The sequence below is a fragment of the Carassius gibelio genome, chromosome B17 (genome assembly GCF_023724105.1).
Source record: "Carassius gibelio isolate Cgi1373 ecotype wild population from Czech Republic chromosome B17, carGib1.2-hapl.c, whole genome shotgun sequence".
Classification (NCBI taxonomy): Eukaryota; Metazoa; Chordata; class Actinopteri; order Cypriniformes; family Cyprinidae; genus Carassius; species Carassius gibelio.
The window spans coordinates 340,867-363,409 of record NC_068412.1 but is presented as its reverse complement, the minus strand read 5'-3'; the positions used below and the strand labels follow the sequence as shown (position 1 = coordinate 363,409).

General features: G+C 36.2%; 2 long non-coding RNA genes across 2 annotated transcripts; one reads left to right on the top strand and one right to left on the bottom strand.

Moving 5' to 3' along the window:
* Window positions 1–1,244: 1,244 nt before the first annotated feature.
* LOC127976058 (uncharacterized) lies at window positions 1,245–17,652 on the top strand. The gene is made up of 3 exons (XR_008157722.1): window positions 1,245–2,326; window positions 9,647–9,711; window positions 17,504–17,652. It is a non-coding gene; the product is annotated as an uncharacterized LOC127976058 (long non-coding RNA).
* LOC127976052 (uncharacterized) lies at window positions 3,790–17,143 on the bottom strand. The gene is made up of 3 exons (XR_008157716.1): window positions 16,960–17,143; window positions 11,270–11,553; window positions 3,790–4,115 (listed from the first exon to the last, which is right to left on the bottom strand). It is a non-coding gene; the product is annotated as an uncharacterized LOC127976052 (long non-coding RNA).
* Window positions 17,653–22,543: the final 4,891 nt, after the last annotated feature.

The window sequence follows — 22,543 nt, the reverse complement described above, 5'->3', positions numbered from 1 at the left end:
AAACACCACGTGATTACAGAGCCATAAAACTCGTTAGCGCCAACTAGTGGCCGATTTCTTTCAAAATTCTTACAGACCTTAAGGTTCATGAGTCGAACGTACCCAGCGAGTTTCGTTCCGATCAACATCCGTTAACCCTTTCAAATAGGTGCTTAAAATTGTTTGGCCAATGGCGGCCATGTTTTTTGAGATATGCAAATGTCCTCATAGGTACTTGTGCCCCTTCAGACCAAGACACTGCATACCGATTTTCAAGTCGATCGAGCCAACGGTTGCCTAGTTATAGCCATTTATGTGTTTTTTCTATCTTATAGCGCCCCCAAGTGGCAGAGATGCGCAATTTTTTTAATTTGACCAAAGATTGAGCTCATACATATGTGTACCAGGTTTGGTGAAGATATCTCATTCCGTTCAAGAGTTATAGTTAAAATAGCATTTGGCTAACGTTAGCATAGACGCTTTTTGGCGTACTGTTTCGCGTAAGAATTGAAATTTCAACTTTTTTTTGATAATTATTGATATTGAGTGTCCAGGGAATATTTATGAAGTGGTTTGGTTCCGATTGGTTGAAAATCCTAGGACTAGTTCGCAAAAGTAGGTTTCGGATATAGCTCGATTTTGGGAGAAAACGGTGCGTCGTAGACCCCAAAAAGGCGCTGTACACTTTTGTTCGGGCTAACCCAAGGATTGCAACAATGCCATGTTTTTGAGTCTACGGCTAACGGTATACGATTTACGGCCAAAAATGTCCAAAATTTTTGCTTTTTGCGCTGTAGCGCCCCCGTTAGGCCGATTGGGCTGAGACTTTGATAAGTTCTCCCCAAATTGAGCTCTACGATCTGTCCAAATTTCAGCTCTCTAGGCCTTACGGTTTGGGCTGCACGTTCAGTTCTAGGGCGGAAGAATAATAATAATTAAAGCTGCAAGCAGCATTTTACGGGGTTCAAGCATTTAAGGCCTCTGAGGTGGTCTTGGCTAACCTGGATGCATGGATGACAGTTAAAGACATCCAAAATGAAGAATAGGCTGGCAGACAGACACAAACACTGAAATTAAATGATTAAACTAGTTTTTAACAGTTTAGATGTCATTTTCAGGTTAAACTGTAATCACAATGTGGCAAAATTGTAAAAACTGATATATCTGTATGAACAAAATGGAAAACATTGACTCAATGAGATTTAAAATGTTATAACAGTTAATTTTTTTATGTTTTGGCATGAATTAATGAATCCTTTCAACAGTACTGTTCAACTTTGCTGAATGAGCCCATTAGTGGTCTCCCGCTGCCATCTAGTGGTTCTAAATTGCATTTACTCAAGCAACACTGTGTTTTTAAATATAACTGTTATAGTGTTGTTATTTTTTTTGACCAATCTCTCTTAAATTTTGCATGCTTGTTTAGAATGAAATTATGCATTATTTTACACAGTTTTGATAATTTGTGGGCTTTCTGTTTGTATTAATAGGCCTTAGTGTACACTATGCAAATAACATATTATAAAATTACTGGTTTATAGTTGTCCAAATGCAACTGTTCAACATGTTTTTGATAATTATTGACCTTCAGAGTCTAGAGAATTGTACTTCAGTGGTTTTATTGATTTTCAGCTTATACCCTATCACTAGTTTGCCAAAGTAACTTTTTGAAATAATCTTGAATATTTAATTAACAGCTTTATTGACAACATTGGTCCCAGAGGCAAAGTTGTTCAGAATGAGGAGATCTATCATATGATATGAAGATCTAGTGTTTTTGAGTGAATATATGAGCATTTTCAAACAATTTGAGGCCAATTACCATATAAATCTTGTGTTTTGAGACCTTTTCTACTGTTATAGCGCCACCTATGGTGCGATCTCCATGAAACTTTGCATGCTTGTTAAGAGTTACCTGTTACATGTTCTCACCACGTTTCATAAAGTTTTGAGTTTTCGTTTAGGTTTTATAGGCTTTGGGGTATGTTTGGCCACACCCCTTTTCTTAATTACCCATTTAACGCTAACCAAAGTACAAAATTGAACATTTTTTTGATAATTATTGATCTAGACAGTCCACAGAATATTACTGCCGTGGTTTGGTTCCGATCGGACAAAAAACCTAGGACTAGTTCGCAAAAGTAGTTTTTTAACATATTTGTGAATAACAATTGAACGATTTGATTGACAGCAATGGTTCTTGAGGCAAAGTTGTGCATTATGAGGAGATCTATCAAATGATATGCATATTGTGTTGATATGTGAAACACCACGTGATTACAGAGCCATAAAACTCGTTAGCGCCAACTAGTGGCCGATTTCTTTCAAAATTCTTACAGACCTTAAGGTTCATGAGTCGAACGTACCCAGCGAGTTTCGTTCCGAACAACATCCGTTAACCCTTTCAAATAGGTGCTTAAAATTGTTTGGCCAATGGCAGCCATGTTTTTTGAGATATGCAAATGTCCTCATAGGTACTTGTGCCCCTTCAGACCAAGACACTGCATACCAATTTTCAAGTCGATCGAGCCAACGGTTGCCTAGTTATAGCCATTTATGTGTTTTTTAAATCTTATTGCGCCCCCAAGTGGCAGAGATGCGCAATTTTTTTTATTTGACCAAAGATTGAGCTCATACATATGTGTACCAAGTTTGGTCAAGATATCTCATTCCGTTCAAGAGTTATAGTCAAAATAACATTTGGCTAACGTTAGCATAGACGCTTTTTGGCGTACTGTTTCGCGTAAGAATCGAAATTTCAACTTTTTTTTGATAATTATTTATATTGAGTGTCCAGGGAATATTTCTGCAGTGGTTTCGTTCCGATTGGTTGAAAATCCTAGGACTAGTTCGCAAAAGTAGGTTTCGGATATAGCTCGATTTTGCGAGAAAACGGTGCGTCGTAGAGCAAAAAATGCAGTTGTACACTTTTGTTCGGGCTAACCCAAGGATTGCAACGATGCCTTGTTTTTGAGTCTACGGCTAACGGTTTACGACCTGCGGCCAAAAATGTCAAAAATTTTAGTTTTTTGCGCTGTAGCGCCCCCGTTAGGCCGATTGGGCCGGTTCTTTGTATCTGAGTAGCGAGCAAGACTACTACCATCTGACCAAGTTTCAGCTCTCTAGGCCTTACGGTTTGGGCTGCACGTTCAGTTTTAAGGCGGAAAAATAATAATAATAATAAAAATCTTAACAATTACAATAGGGTTTCAGCACTGCGTGCTTGAACCCCTAATAATAAAAATCCTAACAATTACAAGAGGGTTTCAGCACTGCGTGCTTGAACCCCTAATAGAAATCCTAACAAATACAATAGGGTTTCAGCACTGCGTGCTTGAACCCCTAATTAAAGCTGCAAGCAGCATTTTACCGGGGTTCAAGCACATTAAGGCCTCTGAGGTGGTCAAAGCCAACCTGGATGTTTGGATGACATTTAAACACATCCAAAATGTAGTACAGGCTGGCAGACAGACACAAACACTGAAATTAAATGATTAGACTTATATATTAATTCTATATAAACATGTGCACACACACAAACACAAAGACAAAGACACACATTTACATGCACACACATTTTGTTGCAGATATATGTATTTGACATAAGTGATAGGTGACAAACTTATTGCAAGTCTTCTCTTTTTTTAGAGTTTTAATGTCATTTTCAGGTTAAACTGTAATCATAATGTGGCAAAATTGTAAAAACTGATATATCTGTATGAACAAAATGTAAAACATTGACTCAATGAGATTTAAAATGTTATAACAGTTCATTTTTTAATGTGTTGGCATGAATTCATGAATCCTTTCAACAGTACTGTTCAACTTTACTGAATGAGCCCATTAGTGGTCTTCCGCTGCCATCTAGTGGTTATAAATTGCATTTACTCAAACAACACTGTGTTTTAAAACATAACTGTTATAGTGTTGTAATTTTTTTTTGCCCAATCTCTCTTAAATTTTGCATGCTTGTTTAGAATGAAATCATGCATTATTTTACACAGTTTTGATAATTTGTGGGCTTTCTGTTTGTATAAATAGGCCTTTGTGTACACTATGCAAATAACATATTATAAAATTATTGGTTTATAGTTGCCCAAATGCAATTGTTCAACATGTTTTTGATAATTATTGACCTTCAGAGTCTAGAGAATTGTACTTCAGTGGTTTTATTGATTTTCATCTTAAACCGTATCACAAGTATGCCAAAGTAACTTTTTTAAATAATCTTGAATATTTAATTAACAGCTTTATTGACAACATAGGTCCCAGAGGCAAAGTTGTTCAGAATGAGGAGATTTATCATATGATATGAAGATTTAGTGTTTTTGAGTGAATATATGGACATTTTCAAACAATTTGAGGCCATTTACCCTATAAATCTTGTGTTTTGAGACCTTTTCTACTGTTATAGCGCCACCTATGGTCTGATCTACATGAAACTTTGCATGCTTGTTAAGAGTCACCTGTTACATGATTTCACTGAGTTTCATAAAGTTTGGAGTTTTCCTTTAGGTTTTATAGGCTTTGGGGTATGTTTGGCCACACCCCTTTTTCTAAATTACCCCGTTACAGCTAACCAAAAGACAAAATTCAACATTTTTTTAATAATTATTGATCTACACAGTCCACAGAATATTACTGCAGTGGTTTGGTTCCGATCGGGCAAAAAACCTAGGACTTGTTCGCAAAAGTAGGTTTTTAACATATTTGTGAATAACAATTGAACGATTTGATTGACAGCAATGGTTCTTGAGGCAAAGTTGTGCATTATGAGGAGATCTATCAAATGATATGCATATTGTGTTGATATGTGAAACACCACGTGATTACAGAGCCATAAAACTCGTTAGCGCCAACTAGTGGCCGATTTCTTTCAAAATTCTTGCAGTCCTTTAGGGCTATGAGTCAAACATGCCCACCGAGTTTCGTTCCGATTGACATCCGTTAACCTTGTTAAATAGATGCTCAAACTTCTTTGGCCAATGGCGGCCATGTTTTTTGAGATACGCGAATGTCCTCATAGATACTTGTGCCACTTCTGACAAAGACATGACATGCCAATTTTCAAGTCGATCGGACCAACGGTTGCTTAGTTATAGCCATTTATGTGTTTTTTCTGTCTTATAGCGCCCCCAAGTGGCAGAGGTGTGCAATTTTTTTTATTTGACCAAAGTTTTTGCTCTTACAAATGTCCAGCAAGTTTGGTTAAGATATCTCATTTCATTCACAAGTTATAGCCTGTTGCTTAAAATTGGTCCTCGACTTTCAAACGTTTTGGCAGCCCATTACAACAGTGAGTCGAAATTTCAACTTTTTTTTTGATAATTATTGATATTCACTGTCCAGAGAAAACTTCTGCAGTAGTTTGGTTCTGATTGGGTGAAAAACCTAGGACTAGTTCGCAAAAGTAGGTTTTGGACATACGTCAAGTTTGCGAAAAAACGAGGCCTCCTAGACCCAAAATCAGAGTGACCGTTTTTAATTTCGCTTGACCCAAGGATTCCAGAAATGTTAAATTTTTGAGTCTACGATAAGCGGTTTAGGAGCTATTAGCAAAAACGCATATTTGATCGCTGTAGCGCCCCCCACTGGCCGAATGGGCTGGATCTTTGTATCTGAGTAGCGAGCAAGACTACTACCGTTTGACCAAGTTTCAGCTCTCTAGGCCTTACGGTTTGGGCTGCCCGTTCAGTTTTAAGGCGGAAGAATAATAATAATAATTAAAGCTGCAAGCAGCATTTTACCGGGGTTCAAGCACATTAAGGCCTCTGAGGTGGTCAGAGCCAACCTGGATGTTTGGATGACATTTAAACACATTCAAAATGGAGAACAGGGTAACAGACAGACACACACACTGACAGCAAATGATTAGACTAATATATGTATACTCTATAAGCATATGCACACACACACACACACACACACACAAAGACACACATATACATGGACACACATTTTGTTGCAGATATAGGTATTTGAAATAAGTGATAGGTGACAATAAACTTATTGCAAGTCTTCTCTTTTTTAGAGTTTAGATGTCATTTTCAGGTTAAACTGTAATCATAATGTGGCAAAATTGTAAAAACTGATACATCTGTATGAACAAAATGGAAAACATTGATTCAGTAAGATTTAAAATGTTATAACAGTTAATTTATTAATGTTTTGGCAAGAATTCATGAAAACAGTGCTGTTCAACTTAGTTGAATGAGCCCATTAGTGGTCTTCCGCTGCCATCTAGTGGTTATAAATTGCATTTACTCAAACAACCCTGGTTTTAAACATAACTGTTATAGTGTTGTTATTTTTTTTTTGCCCAATCCCTCTTAAATTTTGCATGCTTGTTTAGAATGAAATTATACATTATTTTACACAGTTTTGATAATTTGTGGGCTTTCTGTTTGTATTAATAGGCCTTTGTGTACACTATGCAAATAACATATTATAAAATTATTGGTTTATAGTTGCCCAAATGCAATTGTTCAACATGTTTTTGATAATTATTGACCTTCAGAGTCTAGAGAATTGTACTTCAGTGGTTTTATTGATTTTCATCTTAAACCGTATCACAAGTATGCCAAAGTAACTTTTTTAAATAATCTTGAATATTTAATTAACAGCTTTATTGACAACATTGGTCCCAGAGGCAAAGTTGTTCAGAATGAGGAGATCTATCATATGATATGAAGATCTAGTGTTTTTGAGTGAATATATGAACATTTTCAAACAATTTGAAGCCATTTACCATATAAATCTTGTGTTTTGAGACCTTTTCTACTGTTATAGCGCCACCTATGGTCTGATCTCCATGAAACTTTGCATGCTTGTTAAGAGTCACCTGATACATGATTTCACTGAGTTTCATACAGTTTTGAGTTTTCCTTTAGGTTTTATAGGCTTTGGAGTATGTTTGGCCACACGTCTTTTTCTAAATTACCCGGTTACAGCTAACCAAAGGACAAAATTCAACATTTTTTAAATAATTATTGATCTAGAGAGTCCACAGAATATTACTGCAGTGGTTTGGTTCCGATCGGACAAAAAACCTAGGACTAGTTCGCAAAAGTAGGTTTTTAACATATTTGTAAATAACAATTGAACGATTTGATTGACAGCAATGGTTCTTGAGGCAAAGTTGTGCATTACGAGGAGATCTATCAAATGATATGCATATTGTGTTGATATGTGAAACACCACGTGATTACAGAGCCATAAAACTCGTTAGCGCCAACTAGTGGCCGATTTCTTTCAAAATTCTTACATACCTTAAGGTTCATGAGTCGAACGTACCCAGCGAGTTTCGTTCTGATCAACATCCGTTAACCCTTTCAAATAGGTGCTTAAATTTGTTTGGCCAATGGCGGCCATGTTTTTTGAGATATGCAAATGTCCTCATAGGTGCTTGTGCCCATTCAGACCAAGGCACTGCATACCGATTTTCAAGTCGATCGAGCCAACGGTTGCCTAGTTATAGCAATTTATGTGTTTTTTCTATCTTATAGCGCCCCCAAGTGGCAGACATGCGCAATTTTTTTTTATTTGACCAAAGATTGAGCTCATACATATGTGTACTGAGTTTGGTGAAGATATCTCATTCTGTTCAAGAGTTATAGTCAAAATAGCATTTGGCTAACGTTAGCATAGACGCTTTTTGGTGTACTGTTTCGTGTAAGAATTGAAATTTCAACTTTTTTTTGATAATTATTGATATTGAGTGTCCAGGGAATATTTATGAAGTGGTTTGGTTCTGATTGGTTGAAAAACCTAGGACTAGTTCGCAAAAGTAGGTTTCGGATATAGCTCGATTTTGCGAGAAAACGGTGCGTCGTAGACCCCAAAAAGGCGCTGTACACTTTTGTTCGGGCTAACCCAAGGATTGCTACGATGCCATGTTTTTGAGTTTATGGCTAACGGTATACGATTTACGGCCAAAAATGTCCAAAATTTTTGCTTTTTGCGCTGTAGCGCCCCCGTTAGGCCGATTGGGCTGAGACTTTGATAAGTTCTCCCCAAATTGAGCTCTACGATCTGTCCAAATTTCAGCTCTCTAGGCCTTACGGTTTGGGCTGCACGTTCAGTTCTAGGGCAGAAGAATAATAATAATTAAAGCTGCAAGCAGCATTTACCGGGGTTCAAGCACATTAAGGCCTCTGAGGTGGTCTGAGCCAACCTGGATGCATGGATGACAGTTAAACACATCCAAAATGGAGAACAGGCTAACAGACAGACACACACACTGAAAGTAAATGATTAGACTAATATATGTATACTCTATAAGCATATGCTCACACACACACACACACACACACAAACAAAGACACACATATACATGCACAAACATTTTGTTGCAGATATAGGTATTTGAAATAAGTGATAGGTGATAATAAACTTATTGCAAGTCTTTTCTTTTTAAGAGTTTAGATGTCATTTTCAGGTTAAACTGTAATCATAATGTGGCAAAATTTTAAAAACTGATATATCTGTATGAACAAAATGGAAAACATTGACTCAATGAGATTTAAAATGTTATAACAGTTCATTTTTTAATGTTGTGGCATGAATTCATGAATCCTTTCAACAGTACTGTTCAACTTTACTGAATGAGCCCATTAGTGGTCTTCCACTGCCATCTAGAGGTTATAAATTGCATTTACTCAAACAACCCTGGTTTTAAACATAACTGTTATAAGTGTTGTAATTTTTTTTTGCCCAATCTCTCTTAAATTTTGCATGCTTGTTTAGAATGAAATCATGCATTATTTTACACAGTTTTGATAATTTGTGGGCTTTCTGATTGTATTAATAGGCCTTTGTGTGCACTATGAAAAGAACATATTATGAAATGACTGGTTTATAGTTGCCCAAATGCAATTGTTCAACATGTTTTTGATAATTATTGACCTTCAGAGTCTAGAGAATTGTACTTCAGTGGTTTTATTGATTTTCATCTTAAACTGTATCACAAGTATGCCAAAGTAACTTTTTTAAATAATCTTGAATATTTAATTAACAGCTTTATTGACAACATTGGTCCCAGAGGCAAAGTTGTTCAGAATGAGGAGATATATCATATGATATGAAGATTTGGTGTTTTTGAGTGAATATATGAGCATTTTCAAACAATTTGAGGCCATTTACCATAGAAATCTTGTGTTTTGAGACCTTTTCTACTGTTATAGCGCCACCTATGGTCTGATCTCCATGAAACTTTGCATGCTTGTTAAGAGTAACGTGTTACATGATTTCAATGAGTTTCATAAAGTTTTGAGTTTTCGTTTAGGTTTTATAGGCTTTGGGGTATGTTTGGCCACACCCCTTTTTCTATATTACCGCTTTACAGCTAACCAAAGGACAAAATTCAACATTTTTTTAATAATTATTGATCTACAGAGTCCACAGAATATTACTGCAGTGGTTTGGTTCCGATCGGACAAAAAACCTAGGACTAGTTCGCAAAAGTAGGTTTTTAACATATTTGTGAATAACACTTGAACGATTTGATTGACAGCAATGGTTCTTGAGGCAAAGTTGTGCATTACGAGGAGATCTATCAAATGATATGCATATTGTGTTGATATGTGAAACACCACGTGATTACAGAGCCATAAAACTCGTTAGCGCCAACTAGTGGCCGATTTCTTGCAAAATTCTTACAGACCTTAAGGTTCATGAGTCGAACGTACCCAGCGAGTTTCGTTCCGATCAACATCCGTTAACCCTTTCAAATAGGTGCTTAAAATTGTTTGGCCAATGGCGGCCATGTTTTTTTGAGATATGCAAATGTCCTCATAGGTACTTGTGCCCCTTCCGACCAAGACATTGCATACCAATTTTCAAGTCAATCGAGCCAACGGTTGCCTAGTTATAGCAATTTATGTGTTTTTTATATCTTATAGCGCCCCCAAGTGGCAGAGATGCGCATTTTTTTTTATTTGACCAAAGATTGAGCTCATACATATGTTTACCGAGTTTGGTGAAGATATCTCATTCCGTTCAGGAGTTATAGTCAATATAGCATTTGGCTAACGTTAGCATAGACGCTTTTTGGTGTACTGTTTCGCGTATGAATTGAAATTTCAACTTTTTTTTGATAATTATTGATATTGAGTGTCCAGGGAATATTTCTGAAGTGGTTTGGTTCTGATTGGTTGAAAATCCTAGGACTAGTTCGCAAAAGTAGGTTTCGGATATAGCTCGATTTTGCGAGAAAACGGTGCGTCGTAGACCCCAAAAAGGCGCCGTGCACTTTTGTTCGGGCTAACCCAAGGATTGCAACAATCCCATGTTTTTGAGTCTACGGCTAACGGTATACGATTTACGGCCAAAAATGTCCAAAATTTTAGTTTTTTGCGCTGTAGCGCCCCCGTTAGGCCGATTGGGCTGAGACTTTGATAAGTTCTCCCCAAATTGAGCTCTACGATCTGTCCAAATTTCAGCTCTCTAGGCCTTACGGTTTGGGCTGCACGTTCAGTTCTAGGGCAGAAGAATAATAATAATAATTAAAGCTGCAAGCAGCATTTACCGGGGTTCAAGCACATTAAGGCCTCTGAGGTGGTCTGAGCCAACCTGGATGCATGGATGACAGTTAAACACATCCAAAATGGAGAACAGGCTAACAGACAGACACACACACTGAAAGTAAATGATTAGACTAATATATGTATACTCTATAAGCATATGCACACACACACACACACACACAAAGACACACATATACATGCACAAACATTTTGTTGCAGATATAGGTATTTGAAATAAGTGATAGGTGATAATAAAGTTATTGCAAGTCTTCTCTTTTTAAGAGTTTAGATGTCATTTTGAGGTTAAACTGTAATCATAATGTGGCAAAATTTTAAAAACTGATAGATCTGTATGAACAAAATGGAAAACATTGACTCAATGAGATTTAAAATGTTATAACAGTTCATTTTTTAATGTTTTGGCATGAATTCATGAATCCTTTCAACAGTACTGTTCAACTTTACTGAATGAGCCCATTAGTGGTCTTCCGCTGCCATCTAGTGGTTATAAATTGCATTTACTCCAAGAACACTGTGTTTTTAAACATAACTGTTATAGTGTTATTTTTTTTTGCCCAATCTCTCTTAAATTTTGCATGCTTGTTTAGAATGAAATTATGCATTATTTTACACAGTTTTGATTATTTGTGGGCTTTCTGATTGTATTAATAGGCCTTTGTGTGCACTATGAAAAGAACATATTATGAAATGACTGGTTTATAGTTGCCCAAATGCAATTGTTCAACATGTTTTTGATAATTATTGACCTTCAGAGTCTAGAGAATTGTACTTCAGTGGTTTTATTGATTTTCATCTTAAACCGTATCACAAGTATGCCAAAGTAACTTTTTTAAATAATCTTGAATATTTAATTAACAGCTTTATTGACAACATTGGTCCCAGAGGCAAAGTTGTTCAGAATGAGGAGATTTATCATATGATATGAAGATTTAGTGTTTTTGAGTGAATATATGAACATTTTCAAACAATTTGAGGCCATTTACCATATAAATCTTGTGTTTTGAGACCTTTTCTACTGTTATAGCGCCACCTATGGTTTGATCTCCATGAAACTTTGCATGCTTGTTAAGAGTCACCTGTTACATGATTTCAGTGAGTTTCATAAAGTTTTGAGTTTTCGTTTAGGTTTTATAGGCTTTGGGGTATGTTTGGCCACACCCCTTTTTCTATATTACCCCCTTACAGCTAACCAAAGGACAAAATTCAACATTTTTTTAATAATTATTGATCTACAGAGTCCACAGAATATTACTGCAGTGGTTTGGTTCCGATCGGACAAAAAACCTAGGACTAGTTCGCAAAAGTAGGTTTTTAACATATTTGTGAATAACAATTGAACGATTTGATTGACAGCAATGGTTCTTGAGGCAAAGTTGTGCATTATGAGGAGATCTATCAAATGATATGCATATTGTGTTGATATGTGAAACACCACGTCATTACAGAGCCATAAAACTCGTTAGCGCCAACTAGTGGCCGATTTCTTTCAAAATTCTTACAGACCTTGAGGTTCATGAGTCGAACGTACCCAGTGAGTTTCGTTCCGATCAACATCCGTTAACCCTTTCAAATAGGTGCTTAAAATTGTTTGGCCAATGGCGGCCATGTTTTTTGAGATATGCAAATGTCCTAATAGGTACTTGTGCCCCTTCAGACCAAGACACTGCATACCGATTTTCAAGTTGATCGAGCCAACGGTTGCCTAGTTATAGCCATTTATGTGTTTTTTAATTCTTATTGCGCCCCCAAGTGGCAGAGATGCGCAATTTTTTTCATTTGACCAAAGATTGAGCTCATACATATGTATACCGAGTTTGGTGAAGATATCTCATTCCGTTCAAGAATTATAGTCAAAATAGCATTTGGCTAACGTTAGCATAGACGCTTTTTGGTGTACTGTTTCGCGCATGAATTGAAATTTCAACTTTTTTTTGATAATTATTGATATTGAGTGTCCAGGGAATATTTATGAAGTGGTTTGGTTCTGATTGGTTGAAAATCCTAGGACTAGTTCGCAAAAGTAGGTTTCGGATATAGCTCGATTTTGCGAGAAAACGGTGCGTCGTAGAGCAAAAAAAGCAGGTGTACACTTTTGTTCGGGCTAACCCAAGGATTGCAACGATGCCTTGTTTTTGAGTCTACGGCTAACGGTTTACGATGTGCGGCCAAAAATGTCCAAAATTTTTGTTTTTTGCGCTGTAGCGCCCCCGTTAGGCCGATTGGGCTGAGACTTTGATAAGTTCTCCCCAAAATGAGCTCTACGATCTGTCCAAATTTCAGCTCTCTAGGCCTTACGGTTTGGGCTGCACGTTCAGTTCTAGGGCAGAAGAATAATAATAATAATAAAAATCCTAACAATTACAAGAGGGTTTCAGCACTGCGTGCTTGAACCCCTAATAATAATAAAAATCCTAACAATTACAATAGGGTTTCAGCACTGCGTGCTTGAACCCCTAATTAAAGCTGCAAGCAGCATTTTACCGGGGTTCAAGCACATTAAGGCCTCTGAGGTGGTCAGAGCCAACCTGGATGTATGGATGACAGTTAAACACATCCAAAATGGAGAACAGGCTAACAGACAGACACGCACACTGAAAGTAAATGATTAGACTAATATATGTATACTCTATAAGCATATGCACACACACACACACACACACACAAAGACACACAAAGATACACATATACATGCACAAACATTTTGTGGCAGATATAGGTATTTGATAAAAAGTGATAGGTGACAATAAGCTTATTGCAAGTCTTCTCTTTTTTTAGAGTTTAGATGTCATTTTCAGATTAAACTGTAATCATAATGTGGCAAAATTGTTAAAACTGATACATCTGTATGAACAAAATGGAAAACATCAATTCAATGAGATTTAAAATGTTATAACAGTTAATTTATTAATGTTTTGGCATGAATTCATAAAAACAGTACTAGCTGAAAGAGCCCATTAGTGGTCTTCCGCTGCCATCTAGTGGTTATAAATTGCATTTACTCAAACAACACTGTGTTTTTAAACATAACTGTTAAAGTGTTGTTGTTGGGTTTTTTTGCCCTATCTCTCTTAAATGTTGCATGCTTGTTTAGAATGAAATTATGCATTACTTTACACAGTTTTGATAATTTGTGGGATTTCTGTTTGTATTAATAGGTCTTTGTGCCTCTGGGGTGGTCTCGGCCAACCAGGATGTATGGATGACATTTAAATACATCCAAAAGACAGACACACACACACTGAAATTAAATGATTAAACTAGTTTTTAAGAGTTTAGATGTCATTCAGGTTTCACTGTAATCACAATGTGGCAAAATTGTAAAAAATGATGTGTCTGTATGAACAAAATGGAAAACATTGATTCAATAAGATGTAACATGTTATAACAGTTAATTTATTAATGTTTTGGCATGAATTCATGAATCCTTTCTACAGTACTGTTCATTTTAACTGAATGAGCCCATTAGTGGTCTTCCGCTGCCATCTAGTGGTTATAAATTGCATTTACTGAAACAACACTGTGTTTCTAAACATAACTGTTATAGTGTTGTTATTTTTTTTATTTTTGCCCAATCTCTCTTAAATTTTGCATGCTTGTTTAGAATGAAATCATGCATTATTTTACACAGTTTTGATCATTTGTGGGATTTCTGTTTGTATTAATAGGCCTTTGTGTACACTATGCAAATAACATAATATAAAATTACTGGTTTATAGTTGTCTAAATGCAATTGTTCAACATGTTTTTGATAATTATTGACCTTCAGAGTCTAGAGAATTGTACTTCAGTGGTTTTATTGATTTTCATCTTATACCCGATCACTAGTTTGCCAAAGTACCTTTTTAAAATAATCTTGAATGTTTAATTAACAGCTTTATTGACAACGTTGGTCCCAGAGGCAAAGTTGTTCAGAATGAGGATATTTATCAAATGATATAAAGATTTAGTGTTTTTGAGTGAATATATGAGCATTTACAAACAATTTGAGGCCATTTACCATATAAATCTTGTGTTTTGAGACCTTTTCTACTGTTATAGCGCCACCTATGGTCTGATCTCCATGAAACTTTGCATGCTTGTTAAGAGTCACAAGTTAGATGATTTCACCGAGTTTCATAAAGTTTTGAGTTTTCGTTAAGGTTTTATAGGCTTTGGGGTATGTTTGGCCACACCCCTTTTTCTAAATTACCCCTTTACAGCTGACCAAAGGACAAAATTCAACATTTTTTTAATAATTATTGATCTAGAGAGTCCACAGAATATTACTGCAGTGGTTTGGTTCCGATCGGACAAAAAACCTAGGACTAGTTCGCAAAAGTAGGTTTTTAACATATTTGTGAATAACAATTGAACGATTTGATTGACAGCAATGGTTCTTGAGGCAAAGTTGTGCATTATGAGGAGATCTATCAAATGATATGCATACTGTGTTGATATGTGAAACACCACGTGATTACAGAGCCATAAAACTCGTTAGCGCCAACTAGTGGCCGATTTCTTTCAAAATTCTTACAGACCTTAAGGTTCATGAGTCGAACGTACCCAGCGAGTTTCGTTCCGATCAACATCCGTTAACCCTTTCAAATAGGTGCTTAAAATTGTTTGGCCAATGGCGGCCATGTTTTTTTTAGATATGCAAATGTCCTCATATGTACTTGTGCCCCTTCAGACCGAGACATTGCATACCAATTTTCAAGTCGATCGAGGCAACAGTTGCCTAGTTATAGCCATTTATGTGTTTTTTCTATCTTATAGCGCCCCCAAGTGGCAGAGATGCGCAATATTTTTGATTTGACCAAAGATTGAGCTTATACATATGTATACCGAGTTTGGTGAAGATATCTCATTCCGTTCAAGAGTTATAGTTAAAATAGCATTTGGCTAACGTTAGCATAGACGCTTTTTGGTGTACTGTTTCGCGTAAGAATTGAAATTTCAACTTTTTTTTGATAATTATTGATATTGAGTGTCCAGGGAATATTTATGAAGTGGTTTGGTTCTGATTGGTTGAAAATCCTAGGACTAGTTCGCAAAAGTAGGTTTCGGATTTAGCTCGATTTTGCGAGAAAACGGTGCGTCGTAGACCCCAAAAAGGCGCCGTGCACTTTTGTTCGGGCTAACCCAAGGATTGCAACAATGCCATGTTTTTGAGTCTATGGCTAACGGTTTACACTTTACGGCCAAAATTGTCCAAAATTTTTGTTTTTTGCGCTGTAGCGCCCCCGTTAGGCCGATTGGGCCGGTTCTTTGTATCTGAGTAGCGAGCAAGACTACTACCATCTGACCAATTTTCAGCTCTCTAGGCCTTACGGTTTGGGCTGCACGTTTAGTTTTAAGGCGGAAGAATAATAATAATAATAATAATAATAATAATTAAAGCTGCAAGCAGCATTTACCGGGGTTCAAGCACATTAAGGCCTCTGAGGTGGTCTGAGCCAACCTGGATGCATGGATGACAGTTAAACACATCCAAAATGGAGAACAGGCTAACAGACAGACACACACACTGAAAGTAAATGATTAGACTAATATATGTATACTCTATAAGCATATGCACACACACACACACACACAAAGACACACATATACATGGACACACATTTTGTTGCAGATATAGGTATTTGAAATAAGTGATAGGTGACATAAAATTATTGCAAGTCTTCTCTTTTTCAGAGTTTAGATGTCATTTTCAGGTTAAACTGTAATCATAATATGGCAAAATTGTAAAAACTGATAGATCTGTATAAACAAAATGGAAAACATCAATTCAATGAGATTTAAAATGTTATAACAGTTAATTTATTAATGTTTTGGCTTGAATTCATGAAAACAGTACTGTTTAAGTAGCTGAATGAGCCCATTAGTGGTCTTCCGCTGCCATCTAGTGGTTATAAATTGCATTTACTCAAACAACACTGTGTTTTAAAACATAACTGTTATAGTGTTGTAATTTTTTTTGCCCAATCTCTCTTAAATTTTGCATGCTTGTTTAGAATGAAATCATGCATTATTTTACACAGTTTTGATAATTTGTGGGCTTTCTGTTTTTATAAATAGGCCTTTGTGTACACTATGCAAATAACATATTATAAAATTATTGGTTTATAGTTGCCCAAATGCAATTGTTCAACATGTTTTTGATAATTATTGACCTTCAGAGTCTAGAGAATTGTACTTCAGTGGTTTTATTGATTTTCATCTTAAACCCTATCACAAGTATGCCAAAGTAACTTTTTTAAATAATCTTGAATATTTAATTAACAGCTTTATTGACAACATTGGTCCCAGAGGCAAAGTTGTTCAGAATGAGGAGATTTATCATATGATATGAAGATTTAGTGTTTTTGAGTGAATATATGAACATTTTCAAACAATTTGAGGCCATTTACCATATACATCTTGTGTTTTGAGACATTTTCTACTGTTATAGCGCCACCTATGGTCTGATCTCCATGAAACTTTGCATGCTTGTTAAGAGTCACCTGTTACATGATTTCACTGAGTTTCATAAAGTTTTGAGTTTTCCTTTAGGTTTTATAGGCTTTGGGGTATGTTTGGCCACACCCCTTTTTCTAAATTAACCCGTTACAGCTAACCAAAGGACAAAATTCAACATTTTTTTAATAATTATTGATCTAGAGAGTCCACAGAATATTACTGCAGTGGTTTGGTTCCGATCGGGCAAAAAACCTAGGACTAGTTCGCAAAAGTAGGTTTTTAACATATTTGTGAATAACAATTGAACGATTTGATTGACAGCAATGGTTCTTGAGGCAAAGTTGTGCATTACGAGGAGATCTATCAAATGATATGCATATTGTGTTGATATGTGAAACACCACGTGATTACAGAGCCATAAAACTCGTTAGCGCCAACTAGTGGCCGATTTCTTTCAAAATTCTTACAGACCTTAAGGTTCATGAGTCGAACGTACCCAGCGAGTTTTGTTCCGATCAACATCCGTTAACCCTTTCAAATAGGTGCTTAAATTTGTTTGGCCAATGGCGGCCATGTTTTTTGAGATATGCAAATGTCCTCATAGGTACTTGTGCCCCTTCAGACCAAGACACTGCATACCGATTTTCAAGTCGATCGAGCCAACGGTTGCCTAGTTATAGCAATTTATGTGTTTTTTCTATCTTATAGCGCCCCCAAGTGGCAGAGATGTGCAATTTTTTTTATTTGACCAAAGATTGAGCTCTTACATATGTGTACTGAGTTTGGTGAAGATATCTCATTCCGTTCAAGAGTTATAGTCAAAATAGCATTTGGCTAACGTTAGCATAGACGCTTTTTGGTGTACTGTTTCGCGTAAGAATTGAAATTTCAACTTTTTTTTGATAATTATTGATATTGAGTGTCCAGGGAATATTTATGAATTGGTTTGGTTCTGATTGGTTGAAAATCCTAGGACTAGTTCGCAAAAGTAGGTTTCGGATATAGCTCGATTTTGCGAGAAAACGGTGCGTCGTAGACCCCAAAAAGGCGCCGTGCACTTTTGTTCGGGCTAACCCAAGGATTGCAACAATGCCATGTTTTTGAGTCTACGGCTAACGGTTTACGATTTACGGCCAAAAATGTCCAAAATTTTAGTTTTTTGCGCTGTAGCGCCCCCGTTAGGCCGATTGGGTCGAGACTCGGTATCTGACAAGAAGGCCGGACTACTACATTCTGACCAAATTTCAGCTTTCTAGGCCTTACGGTTTGGGCTGCACGAACAGTTTGAGTGGAGAATAATAATAATAATAATAATAATAATAATTAAAGCTGCAAGCAGCATTTTACCGGGGTTCAAGCACATTAAGGCCTCTGAGGTGGTCAGAGCCAACCTGGATGCATGGATGACAGTTAAACACATCCAAAATGGAGAACAGGCTAACAGACAGACACACACACTGAAAGTAAATAATTAGACTAATATATTAATACTCTATAAGCATATGCACACACACACACACACACACACACACACACAAAAACACACATATACATACACAAACATTTTGTTGCAGATATAGGTATTTGAAATAAGTGATAGGTGATAATAAACTTATTGCAAGTCTTCTCTTTTTAAGAGTTTAGATGTCATTTTGAGGTTAAACTGTAATCATAATGTGGCAAAATTTTAAAAACTGATATATCTGTATGAACAAAATGGAAAACATTGACTCAATGAGATTTAAAATGTTATAACAGTTCATTTTTAATGTTTTGGCATGAATTCATAAATCCTTTCAACAGTACTGTTCAACTTTACTGAATGAGCCCATTAGTGGTCTTCCGCTGCCATCTAGTGGTTATAAATTGCATTTACTCCAAGAACACTGTGTTTTAAAACATAACTGTTATAGTGTTGTAATTTTTTTTTGCCCAATCTCTCTTAAATTTTGCATGCTTGTTTAGAATGAAATCATGCATTATTTTACACAGTTTTGATAATTTGTGGGCTTTCTGTTTGTATAAATAGGCCTTTGTGTACACTATGCAAATAACATATTATAAAATTATTGGTTTATAGTTGCCCAAATGCAATTGTTCAACATGTTTTTGATAATTATTGACCTTCAGAGTCTAGAGAATTATACTTCAGTGGTTTTATTGATTTTCATCTTAAACCGTATCACAAGTATGCCAAAGTAACTTTTTAAAATAATCTTGAATATTTAATTAACAGCTTTATTGACAACATTGGTCCCAGAGGCAAAGTTGTTCAGAATGAGGAGATGTATCATATGATATGAAGATTTAGTGTTTTTGAGTGAAAATATGAACATTTTCAAACAATTTGAGGCCATTTACCATATAAATCTTGTGTTTTGAGACATTTTCTACTGTTATAGCGCCACCTATGGTCTGATCTCCATGAAACTTTGCATGCTTGTTAAGAGTCACCTGTTACATGATTTCACCAAGGCTCATAAAGTTTTGAGTTTTCCTTTAGGTTTTATAGGCTTTGGGGTATGTTTGGCCACACCCCTTTTTCTAAATTACCCTGTTACAGCTAACCAAAGGACAAAATTCAACATTTTTTTAATAATTATTGATCTAGAGAGTCCTCAGAATATTTCTGCAGTGGTTTGGTTCCGATTGGACAAAAAACCTAGGACTAGTTCGCAAAAGTAGGTTTTTAACATATTTGTGAATAACAATTGAACGATTTGATTGACAGCAATGGTTCTTGAGGCAAAGTTGTGCATTATGAGGAGATCTATCAAATGATATGCATATTGTGTTGATATGTGAAACACCACGTGATTACAGAGCCATAAAACTCGTTAGCGCCAACTAGTGGCCGATTTCTTTCAAAATTCTTACAGACCTTAAGGTTCATGAGTCGAACGTACCCAGTGAGTTTCATTCCGATCAACATCCGTTAACCCTTTCAAATAGGTGATTAAATTTGTTTGGCAAATGGCGGCCATGTTTTTTGAGATATGCAAATGTCCTCATAGGTACATGTGCCCCTTCAGACCAAGACACTGCATACCAATTTTCAAGTCGATCGAGCCAACGGTTGCCTAGTTATAGCCATTTATGTGTTTTTTCTATCTTACAGCGCCCCCAAGTGGCAGAGATGCGCAATTTTTTTGATTTGACCAAAGATTGAGCTCATACATATGTATACCGAGTTTGGTGAAGATATCTCATTCCGTACAAGAGTTATAGTCAAAAGAGCATTTGGCTAACGTTAGCATAGACGTTTTTTGGCGTACTGTTTCGCGTAAGAATTGAAATTTCAACTTTTTTTTGATAATTATTGATATTGAGTGTCCAGGGAATATTTATGAAGTGGTTTGGTTCTGATTGGTTGAAAATCCTAGGACTAGTTCGCAAAAGTAGGTTTCGGATATAGCTCGATTTTGCGAGAAAACGGTGCGTCGTAGACCCCAAAAAGGCGCCGTACACTTTTGTTCGGGCTAACCCAAGGATTGCAAAAATGCCATGTTTTTGAGTCTACGGCTAACGGTATACGATTTACGGCCAAAAATGTCCAAAATTTTTGCTTTTTGCGCTGTAGCGCCCCCGTTAGGCCGATTGGGCTGAGACTTTGATAAGTTCTCCCCAAATTGAGCTCTACGATCTGTCCAAATTTCAGCTCTCTAGGCCTTACGGTTTGGGCTGCACGTTCAGTTCTAGGGCAGAAGAATAATAATAATAATAATAATAATAATAAAAATCCTAACAATTACAATAGGGTTTCAGCACTGCGTGCTTGAACCCCTAATTAAAGCTGCAAGCAGCATTTTACCGGGGTTCAAGCACATTAAGGCCTCTGAGGTGGTCAGAGCCAACCTGGATGTTTGGATTACATTTAAACACATCCAAAATGGACAAAAGGCTAACAGACAGACACACACACTGAAAGCAAATGATTAGACTAATATATTAATTCTATATAAACGTGCACACACACACACACACACACACACAAAGACAAAGACACACATTTACATGCACACACATTTTGTTGCAGATATAGGTATTTGACATAAGTGATAGGTGACAATAAAGTTATTGCAAGTCTTCTCTTTTTTTGGAGTTTAGATGTCATTTTCAGGTTAAACTGTAATCATAATGTGGCAAAATTGGAAAAACTGATACATCTGTATGAACAAAATTGAAAACATCAAATCAATGAGATTTAAAATGTTATAACAGTTAATTTATTAATGTTTTGACATGAATTAAATGATTAAACTAGTTTTTAAGCGTTTAGATGTCATTCAGGTTTCACTGTAATCACAATGTGGCAAAATTCCTCTGCCATCTAGTGGTTATAAATTGCATTTAGTACAACAACACTGTGTTTTTAAACATAAATGTTATAGTGTTATTGTTTTGCCCAATCTCTCTTAAATTTTGCATGCCTGTTTAGAAAGAAATCATGCATTATTTTACACAGTTTTGATAATTTGTTGGCTTTCTGTTTGTATTAATAGGCCTTTGTGTACACTATGCAAATAACATATTATAAAATCACTGGTTTACAGTTGTCCAAATGCAATTGTTCATCATGTTTTTGATAATTATTGACCTTCAGAGTCTAGAGAATTGCACTTCAGTGGTTTTATTGATTTTCATCTGAAACCCTATCACTAGTATGCCAAAGTAACTTTTTAAAATAATCTTGAATATTTAATTAACAGCTTTATAGACAACGTTGGTCCCAGAGGCAAAGTTGTTCAGAATGAGGAGATTTATCATATGATATGAAGATTTAGTGTTTTTGAGTGAATATATGAACATTTTCAAACAATTTGAGGCCATTTACCATATAAATCTTTTGTTTTGAGACCTTTTCTACTGTTATAGCGCCACCTATGGTCTGATCTCCATAAAACTTTGCATGCTTGTTAAGAGTCACCTGTTACATGATTTCACTGAGTTTCATAAAGTTTTGAGTTTTCCTTTAGGTTTTATAGGCTTTGGGGTATGTTTGGCCACACCCCTTTTTCTAAATTACCCCGTTACAGCTAACCAAAGGACAAAATTCAACATTTTTTTTAATAATTATTGATCTAGAGAGTCCACAGAATATTACTGCAGTGGTTTGGTTCCGATCGGGCAAAAAAACCTAGGACTAGTTCGCAAAAGTAGGTTTTTAACATATTTGTGAATAACAATTGAACGATTTGATTGACAGCAATGGTTCTTGAGGCAAAGTTGTGCATTACGAGGAGATCTATCAAATGGTATGCATATTGTGTTGATATGTGAAACACCACGTGATTACAGAGCCATAAAACTCGTTAGCGCCAACTAGTGGCCGATTTCTTTCAAAATTCTTACAGACCTTAAGGTTCATGAGTCGAACGTACCCAGCGAGTTTCGTTCTGATCAACATCCGTTAACCCTTTCAAATAGGTGCTTAAATTTGTTTGGCCAATGGCGGCCATGTTTTTTGAGATATGCAAATGTCCTCATAGGTACTTGTGCCCCTTCAGACCAAGACACTGCATACCGGTTTTCAAGTCGATCGAGCCAACGGTTGCCTAGTTATAGCAATTTATGTGTTTTTT